The 8,599-nt window shown below is 36.6% G+C and overlaps 1 non-coding gene across 1 annotated transcript; it reads left to right on the forward strand.

Annotated features, from left to right (window-relative positions):
- Nucleotides 1–6,833: 6,833 nt before the first annotated feature.
- LOC140854169 (small nucleolar RNA R71) lies at nucleotides 6,834–6,940 on the forward strand. Its single transcript, XR_012137303.1, has one exon. It is a non-coding gene; the product is annotated as a small nucleolar RNA R71 (small nucleolar RNA).
- Nucleotides 6,941–8,599: the final 1,659 nt, after the last annotated feature.

Raw genomic sequence — 8,599 nt, forward strand, 5'->3', positions numbered from 1 at the left:
ATCCTAACGACTACTCCTCTTGTCTTTCCCAAGCATAGATTATGAAGGGACTAAGGCCCAACGATAATCCATCAAGATTCTTTACAGGGGAGTAGTAACTAGGATCCCTTAGGGTTTTCTCCTCCTATGCACTGAATCAAGCATGAACTATGAAGGGACTCTGACCCAACTGTAGTTCATCAAAAATTCTTGGCAAAAGAGGAAGAAAAAGAAACCCTAAGAAAAGAAAGAACTCTATGTAAAATCCCTACTCATGATCTAGCTTCATCGCAAACCCTAGAAGGGATGCTTAGCTAGACATGATCTAAATCTACTTGCAAAATTTAAATGCAGAAAAATAAACTACCCTAATTTCATAAATTAAACTATCCTAATTGCATAAATTTAAACTGCATAATTTAAACTAACCTAATTGCATAAAATTAAATTGCATAAATTAAACTATCCTAATTGCAAGAAAAATAAATTGCATAATGTAAAGAGATGAAATTGCATAAAAATAAGATTTTATATATAAAAAAAAATTTATTACAAAAACCTCAAAGCTCGAGGCTTGAAAAGAGAGCTAAAAACCCACTATCTAGGGTTACAAGCTTGATCTCAGGAAGAATATATAAAACAAGGGCCTTTGGGGGCTTTTTATAGGCATTTGGGGGTTATAAGGTTTTCAAAACTTCCGATGTGGGACTAAGAGGTTTTAGGGGGTTTATGGTGCGCCGATGGGTCCATGGTCCATGCGCCTGTTGCTGTGGACCAGGCGGCTAACCAGATCACCAAATCAGTTGATTTTTGACCAATTTTGATCTGATTTGACTCGGGTTTGACCCAATTGAGTCTTCTTTCTTCATTCTTCAATTCCTGGGTCAATTTAACTCCGTTTTGCATAAAATTTGCGCCGTTGGAATCCTCTTTCCTTGTTCTTTCTATTGATGATCTCTTCTTCTGCAAAATATAATAACAAGTATCAATTTCTTAATAAAGTTAGATAATTTAGATATTAATTGATACTTTTTATGTCAATTTGTGACATAAATCACACCCCCCAACTTAATCATTGCTAGTCCCTTAGCAATGTACCAAAATAAGATCATATTCCAAAAAGATCCTTCCTTTGCAAATTAATTTAAGATCGAAATTCAAGAAGTTTTCTAGTATTACTAAGTAATGAGCTTCGAATTAGAATCGGTAGTCAGTCTACTTAGAAGCTTTCTTAGAGTACACTTAAAGTTTTATAGCACTTGTGTGAGTGATAACTAACTTAGTATTTCAGTATTAACTTGTACAGGCCAATTGTATCATTTTTCATAACTTAGTTCGATTAATTTTTATACACCCCAGATTAAACAAAGAACTAAGGTAGCTTTCACACTGTTTTTTTTTTTTTTTTTTTTTTTTTTTTTTTTTTTTTGCTGAGCATCCTGGCCTTCCCACCACCGTTTGATGCGAATCTCAACACTTGACTTAGGTGAAGAGACCCGGTTACTAGGCTTAGGGCAATCCACATTTACTCTGTGTTTTGCATTTTATTTCAGGCAGGTAGCTCTTTCCTTAAATTCAAATTTCTTCAATTGGGGTGTAGAGAAAATTATCTAATTTAAATAATACTCAAATCCTTAATTGGCCTTACAATTAACACCTACTTTACCTTGTTAGTGTGCATGTGCAATTGGAAGTGCTAATAGTCTTTAAATGACCTAAGCCACCAAGAGTCTAACCAGCTAATCTTCTCCGTGACTCACTACATTAGCAAATACTTTCTAACTTACTCTTATTTCTTTTATAGATTAATTTATTTCATATATATATATATATTTTTTTATTATTATTATTTTTTTTTTTTACATAATATATTAAATGCAAGAAATAACTCATAGTGGAAGGAAAAGGAAATGATAACACCTGATTTTGTTCAAGCTCTCCCCTCAACTTGACCGACATTGTCCCCAATGGAGTTTATCTAATTTATTTGTCCTAAGCAAACTGAAAACAAAGAAAGCATTAGAAATTAAATAAGCTGGGTTGCCTCCCAGAAGCGCTAAGTTTTATGTCTTCAGCCAGACCAAACCTCGAAGCAACTTAATCAGAATAAGTTGGTTCATAAAGAACCATGGCATCTTCAACAGTCTTGACAGGTAATTCAAGAATGGTTTTAATCGTTGACCATTAACTTTAAAGATAACACCATTACTTGGGTTTTCAATCTCAACAGCCCGTGTGAAAAAACTTCCTTTACTAAAAATGGTCCTGTCCATCTAGACCTAAGCTTTCCTGGAAACAGATGTAATCTAGAGTTATATAAGAGCACCTTTTGTCCGATATTGAAAGTTTTTCTTATAATTGATTGATCATGAAATGCTTTGGTTCGTTCCTTGTATATCCTTGCATTTTCATAGGCTTCATTTCTAAGTTCTTCTAATTCATTCAATTGAAGCTTCCTATGGTTTCCAGCATCGTTCAAATTTGTATTTAGTTGTTTGATGGCCCACATGGCTTTGTGTTCTATCTCAATAGGCAAGTGACATGGTTTACCAAACACAATCCTATAAGGAGACATTCCTAGATTGGTCTTGAAAGCGGTTCGGTATGCCCAAAGTGCATCAATTAATTTTAAAGACCAATCCTTTCTATTGGCATTAACAGTTTTTTCCAGGATCTATTTGATTTGTCGGTTTGACACTTCAACTTGCCCACTAGTTTGAGGATGATATGGTGTGGCCAATTTGTGGGTGACATTATACTTTTTCATCAATGTTGCAAAAGGTCGGTTACAAAAATGGGTTCCCCGATCACTAATGATTGCCCTAGGAATACCGAAACGGGAGAGAATATTTTCTTTAAGAAACTTAATGACCATTTTGCTATCGGGTGTTCTACATGCAATTGCTTCTACCCATTTTGAAACATAATCAACTGCTACTAGAATATATTCATTTCCAAAGGAATTTGGAAATGGTCCCATGAAATCGATCCCCCAAACATCAAAAACTTCAACTACCAAGATTGGGTTGAGTGGCATCATGTGTCGCTTGGTGATTCGGCCCATTTTCTGACATTGAGCACAATTTTTACAATATTCGTGAGCATCCTTAAACAAATTGGGCCAATAAAAACCACATTGGAGAACCTTAGCAGCAGTTTTCTTAGACGCGAAGTGACCCCCACATGCTTGATCATGACAAAAAGATAAAATATTCATGACTTCGTTATCTGGGATACACCTTCTAATAATTTGATCAGGACATTGTTTAAAAAGATAAGGATCATCCCAAATGAAATACTTCACTTGGGCAAAGAATTTATATTTATCCTGCTTAGTCCAATGAGAAGGTATCTTGCCTATGGCTAAATAATTTACAATATCAGCAAACCAAGGTTCAGTAGACAAAGACATGAGTTGCTCATCTGGGAAAGATTCATTGATGGGTGGTTCACTAGATGGTGCAACTGGAATTCGGGACAAATGATCTGCTACAACGTTCTCAGTGCCTTTCTTGTCCCTAATTTCTAGGTCAAATTCTTGAAGGAGCAAAATCCATCTGATTAAACGTGCCTTGGCATCCTTCTTTGCTAGGAGATGTCTAATGGCTGAGTGATCGGTGTAAACAATGGTGTGGGTCCCAACCAAATAAGATCTAAATTTCTCTAAAGCAAAGACAACGGCAAGGAACTCCTTCTCAGTTGTGGTGTAGTTAAGCTGCGCATCATTTAAGGTTTTACTTGCATAATATATCACTCTAGGCAGCTTATTTATTCGTTGACCTAAGATTGCGCCCACAACATGATCGGACGCATCACACATTAATTCAAATGGTTCAGACCAGACAGGAGGATGAATGATTGGAGCTGATACAAGTGCATTTTTTAGAAATTCAAAGGATTCCAAGCACTCATGAGTAAATTCAAATTTAGTATCCTTTGCCAAAAGATTAGTCAGTGGATGTGCTACTTTGCTAAAGTTGGCAATAAACCTTCTATAGAATCCAGCATGACCTAAAAATGAACGTATTTCTTTCACAGATTTAGGTGGTGGAAGACTTGCAATTAGATCTATTTTGGCCTTGTCCACTTCAATCCCCTTTTTAGAAATGACATGGCCAAGAACTATTCCCTGTTTGACCATAAACTGACATTTTTCCCAGTTGAGAACTAGGTGCTTCTCCTTACATCGTTCTAGAACTAATTGCAGGTGATTCAGACACTCGGAGAAGGTTAGACCAAAAACAGAAAAGTCATCCATAAAAATTTCTAGAAATCGTTCTATCATATCTGAAAACATGCTGATCATGCATCTCTGAAAGGTTGCCGGTGCATTACATAGTCCAAAGGGCATTCGTCTATAGGCAAAAGTACCAAATGGACAGGTGAATGTAGTCTTTTCTTGATCTTCAGCGGCTATGGGGATCTGGTTGTAACCGGAGTATCCATCAAGAAAACAGTAAAACTCTTGTCCGGCTAGTCTTTCCAACATTTGATCAATAAATGGCAAAGGAAAGTGATCTTTCCTTGTCGCAGCATTCAACTTTCTATAGTCTATACAGACCCTCCATCCCGTTTGGGTCCTAGTTGGGATAAGTTCGTTTGCATCATTTTGGACCACTGTTACCCCAGATTTCTTGGGTACTACTTGAACTGGGCTTACCCAAGAGCTATCAGAAATAGGATAAATTATTCCACTATCTAGGAGTTTCAGAATCTCCTTTTTAACTACATCCTTCATAACTGGATTAAGCCTTCTTTGGGCTTCTCTTGTTGGTTTAGCCTCTTCCTCTAAGTATATTCTATGTTGAACTATAGAAGGGCTTATTCCTTTGATATCTGCTATGGTCCAACCTATTGCCTCTTGATTTGCTTTTAGAACTGACAATAACTCCTCCTCTTGCTTGGGATCTAAGTCTGATGCAATAATTACAGGCAAAGTTTCTTTGGGTCCTAGATATGCATACTTGAGATGTTCTGGGAGGGGCTTCAGTTCTAAAATGGGTGCTTCCTCTATCGATGGTTTAGGTGATGAGTTCACCATCTCAATGATTGGTTCAGTAGGAAGTGTCGATTCCTGATTAATCTGATTTTCTTTAAGTATTTCATTGACATCCTCAGACTCATGGATTAACCAGGGGTTAGACTCTAGGTCGACTTCATCATCACTAATGTCAATGGATTCATAAATACCATCTTGGACTACATTGACATCAGCATGAGAAGAGGATTCCTGTTCTAAGTTAAAAACATTAAGCTCAATGGTCATATTCCCAAAGGATAACTTCATTAGACCATTTCGACAATTGATTTCAGCATTGGCCGTAGCTAAGAATGGTCTTCCTAAAATGACAGGTATATGTCCTTTAGGATTCGCAACTGGCTCAGTCTCTAAAACAATAAAATCTACAGGAAAAATGAAATTTTCAACCTTTATCAGAACATCCTCGACCATTCCCTTAGGGATCCTGAGAGATCTATCGGCTAACTGTAATGTGATCCCAGTAGGTTGAAGTTTTTCTAATCCTAGTTGTTCATACACCGAATATGGAAGGATATTCACACTAGCTCCTAGATCTAGCAAGGCCTTTTTTATATTGGTTTCTCCAATAACACAAGAAATTGTTGGAGCTCCAGGGTCCTTATATTTAATTGGCACATGGCTAGATAGGTATGAACTGACACTTGCAGCCAAAAATGCTTTCTTTGGTACATTAGTGGTCCTTTTCCTAGTGCAGAGATCTTTTAAAAATTTGGCATAAGTTGGAACCTGATGGATTATATCTAAAAGAGGAATATTAACTTGGACTTGTTTAAAAACCTCTAAAATTTTGTCTAAATGTTCAGATTTATTGGATTTCAGTCTGTTTGGAAAAGGAGCTCTAGGACTTTTAAGTACTGGACTAGGTGAATTTTCAGTTTCTGGTGCTTGAGGTTGAAAGGTAGTAGTTTTAGAAGGTGACTCGGCAGATGAGTCATCTATATCATCAAGTGCAACTACCTTATTGTCTATTTATTTTCCTGATCTTAAGGTATGAATGGCATTTATACCATTAACTTGGTTTCCTTGTTGGGGTCGTGGACTATTTTGGTTCCTAGGATTTGGCTCATGTTGGCTAGGTAACCTACCATGTTCTCGTTCACTAATGGTCGAAGCCAGCTGACTTACTTGCATTTCCAGACGGGCTATAGCTTGGGTGTTATTATTTATGAGTTGACCCGTAGTTTGCATAAAGCTGGTATGTGTTTTCATCATGGCTTCTAGGCTTTTCTCTAAAGAGGTAATTTTTTTGTCATTATCATGGAAGCCTGGCGGGTTGTTCATCACTGGGTTGGACCTTAGATTTTGCTGATTGAAATTTGGATTACCTACATTAGGATTCTGGGACCATGAGAAATTCGGGTGATTCCTCCAACCTGGGTTATATGTGGGTGCATAAGGATTGTTCAATGGTCCTTGATAGGTGGCATTCACCTGTGCACACTCATTCGAGTAGGAACATTCTTCTAAGACATGGTTTGGTGCATTGCACCCTTTACACATGGGTGCAGATATTTGATTTACATTGGCTGGTCTCTGTAATTCTAAGGCTTCCAATCTACGTGTTAAGGTTGCAATCTTGGCCTCTGATGCTAAGGTTGGTTGAATTTGATGCATTCCTCCTCTTGAAGGTGTAGCTTTATCAGGTTCCCTAGTTGTTTCCCACTGTAAATTTTTCTCGGCTAGGTCTTCTAAGAATTGCCAAGCTTCAGTAGTTTCTTTGTCCATAAATTGACCTTGGCACATGGACTCTAGCATGGTTCTTGAGTTTGAATCTAACCCCTCATAGATGATCTGGCATAGTCTCCAAGTTTCTATTCCATGGTGTGGGCATTGGGTCAAAAGATTCTTGAAACGATCAAAGTACTTCCAAAATGATTCACCAGCTAGTTGGTAAAATTGATTTATTTCATTCCTAATCCTAGCTGTTTTATGATGGGGGAAATACTTTTTTAAAAATGTTCTCACAAAGCCCTCCCAGGTAGTGACAGAATAGTTTGGCAGACTATAAAGCCACTTCTTAGCATTGTCCTTAAGGGCAAAGTTGATTAATCTAAGTTTGACCTCATCCTCTGTTAATTGCAGTTTCATGGTTGCACATACCTCCTCAAATTCTCTAATAAATATATAAGCATCCTCTAATCCTGTGAATTTTGGAAGCATATTTATGATTTGAGGTTTGATTTCAAAATTGTTAGCTGTGGGTTGTGGCAACCTGATACAAGATGGTTGGATGGAGCCAACTGGATAACACAAATCCTTAAGGGTCATGGGTTGGATTGGTTCAGCCATTGGAACAACAGGAATTGACTCAATTCTAACTAGACGACCCGACACTCTTCTCCACACACGAAGTGTACGGTTCTCGATGTTTATACAATTTTTTTTTTTTTTTTTTTAATAAAATTTTTATGTATAAGGAAAAGAAAGAAAAGAGAAAAAGTTCTAAAGAGAAGATCCTAAGGAGTCCTAAATCTAAAGAAAAGTAACCAAATTAATTTAAATTTTAAATTTTTTTTTTTTTTTCAAACAAGTGAATCAATAAATTAAACTCAATCTATCCTAGGGTTAACCTAAATCTAGACAGCTCCTAACTGTTCCAAGATGACCCTTCAAACCTTCCAAGTGGAGATTGATCAACTAGTTAGCCAGGTAAGTATAAGAGGTGGGAGGTTCACTCATCGTTGCCTTTCTAGACACCAAACGAGTTGGCCAGGCCAGCAACTGAACCAATTTAACAAACCACCCTCAGGGACTTGCCTAGACACCAACTAATCAAACAACTCAAACTTGGTAGAACTCTTAGGGTTCCTTGTCCTATTGAGCTCGAATTCCTTAAGGTTGACGTCTAATTGATTTTAAGATTAAAAGTCTAGGTAATGCAATATGATGGAGATGGTTTTTGGGCTAAGGAAGGGTAATGAAATCCCCACCTTATCTTGTTAATGGGTTGATGCCCTTAGATTAATTATGAAAATGCAAATACAAATAAACAAGATGACCAAGAATGTAAAAGATTTTAATTTAGAATTTTTTTTTTATTTTGATATTTTACTTCACGATTATGAAATGTCTTTTGTTTTGTTTTATATTTTTTTTTTTTTTGATTAAGTAAATTCAAATGATTAGGTCTAAAAGCAAAAGTAATTAACTAAAAATAATAAAAGAGAAATTAGAAGCGTACCTGAGTTTTCCAGCAATCACCAACTAAATATAGAAACCTAAAAAAAAAAAAAGAGAGTTATAACGCACGAAGAACAAATATTTGAAAATAATTTAAAATGCCAAATCCCCGGCAACGGCGCCAAAAACTTGATGTTCAAATCTTAAAATTTGTAAATAAAACCGCAAGCGCACGGTGTGCAGAGTAGCACGACCAGCGAGTACGGGTCGATCCCACGGAGACTTGGTTTTTAAAATGATTTTCAAATCTATGCTCAAGCGAGCTTTAACAAAAATCGAAAGTCGAAAGTTGTTTGCTAAAGACAATAAGACTAAGGATCTAGGGTTTTTGAATCCACTAGATCTAGATTAGGGAATTCTACCTAGAATTTTTCTTATTGATCCTAACGACTACTCCTC

Source organism: Elaeis guineensis, chromosome 15 (assembly GCF_000442705.2).
Source record: "Elaeis guineensis isolate ETL-2024a chromosome 15, EG11, whole genome shotgun sequence".
NCBI lineage: Eukaryota > Viridiplantae > Streptophyta > Magnoliopsida > Arecales > Arecaceae > Elaeis > Elaeis guineensis.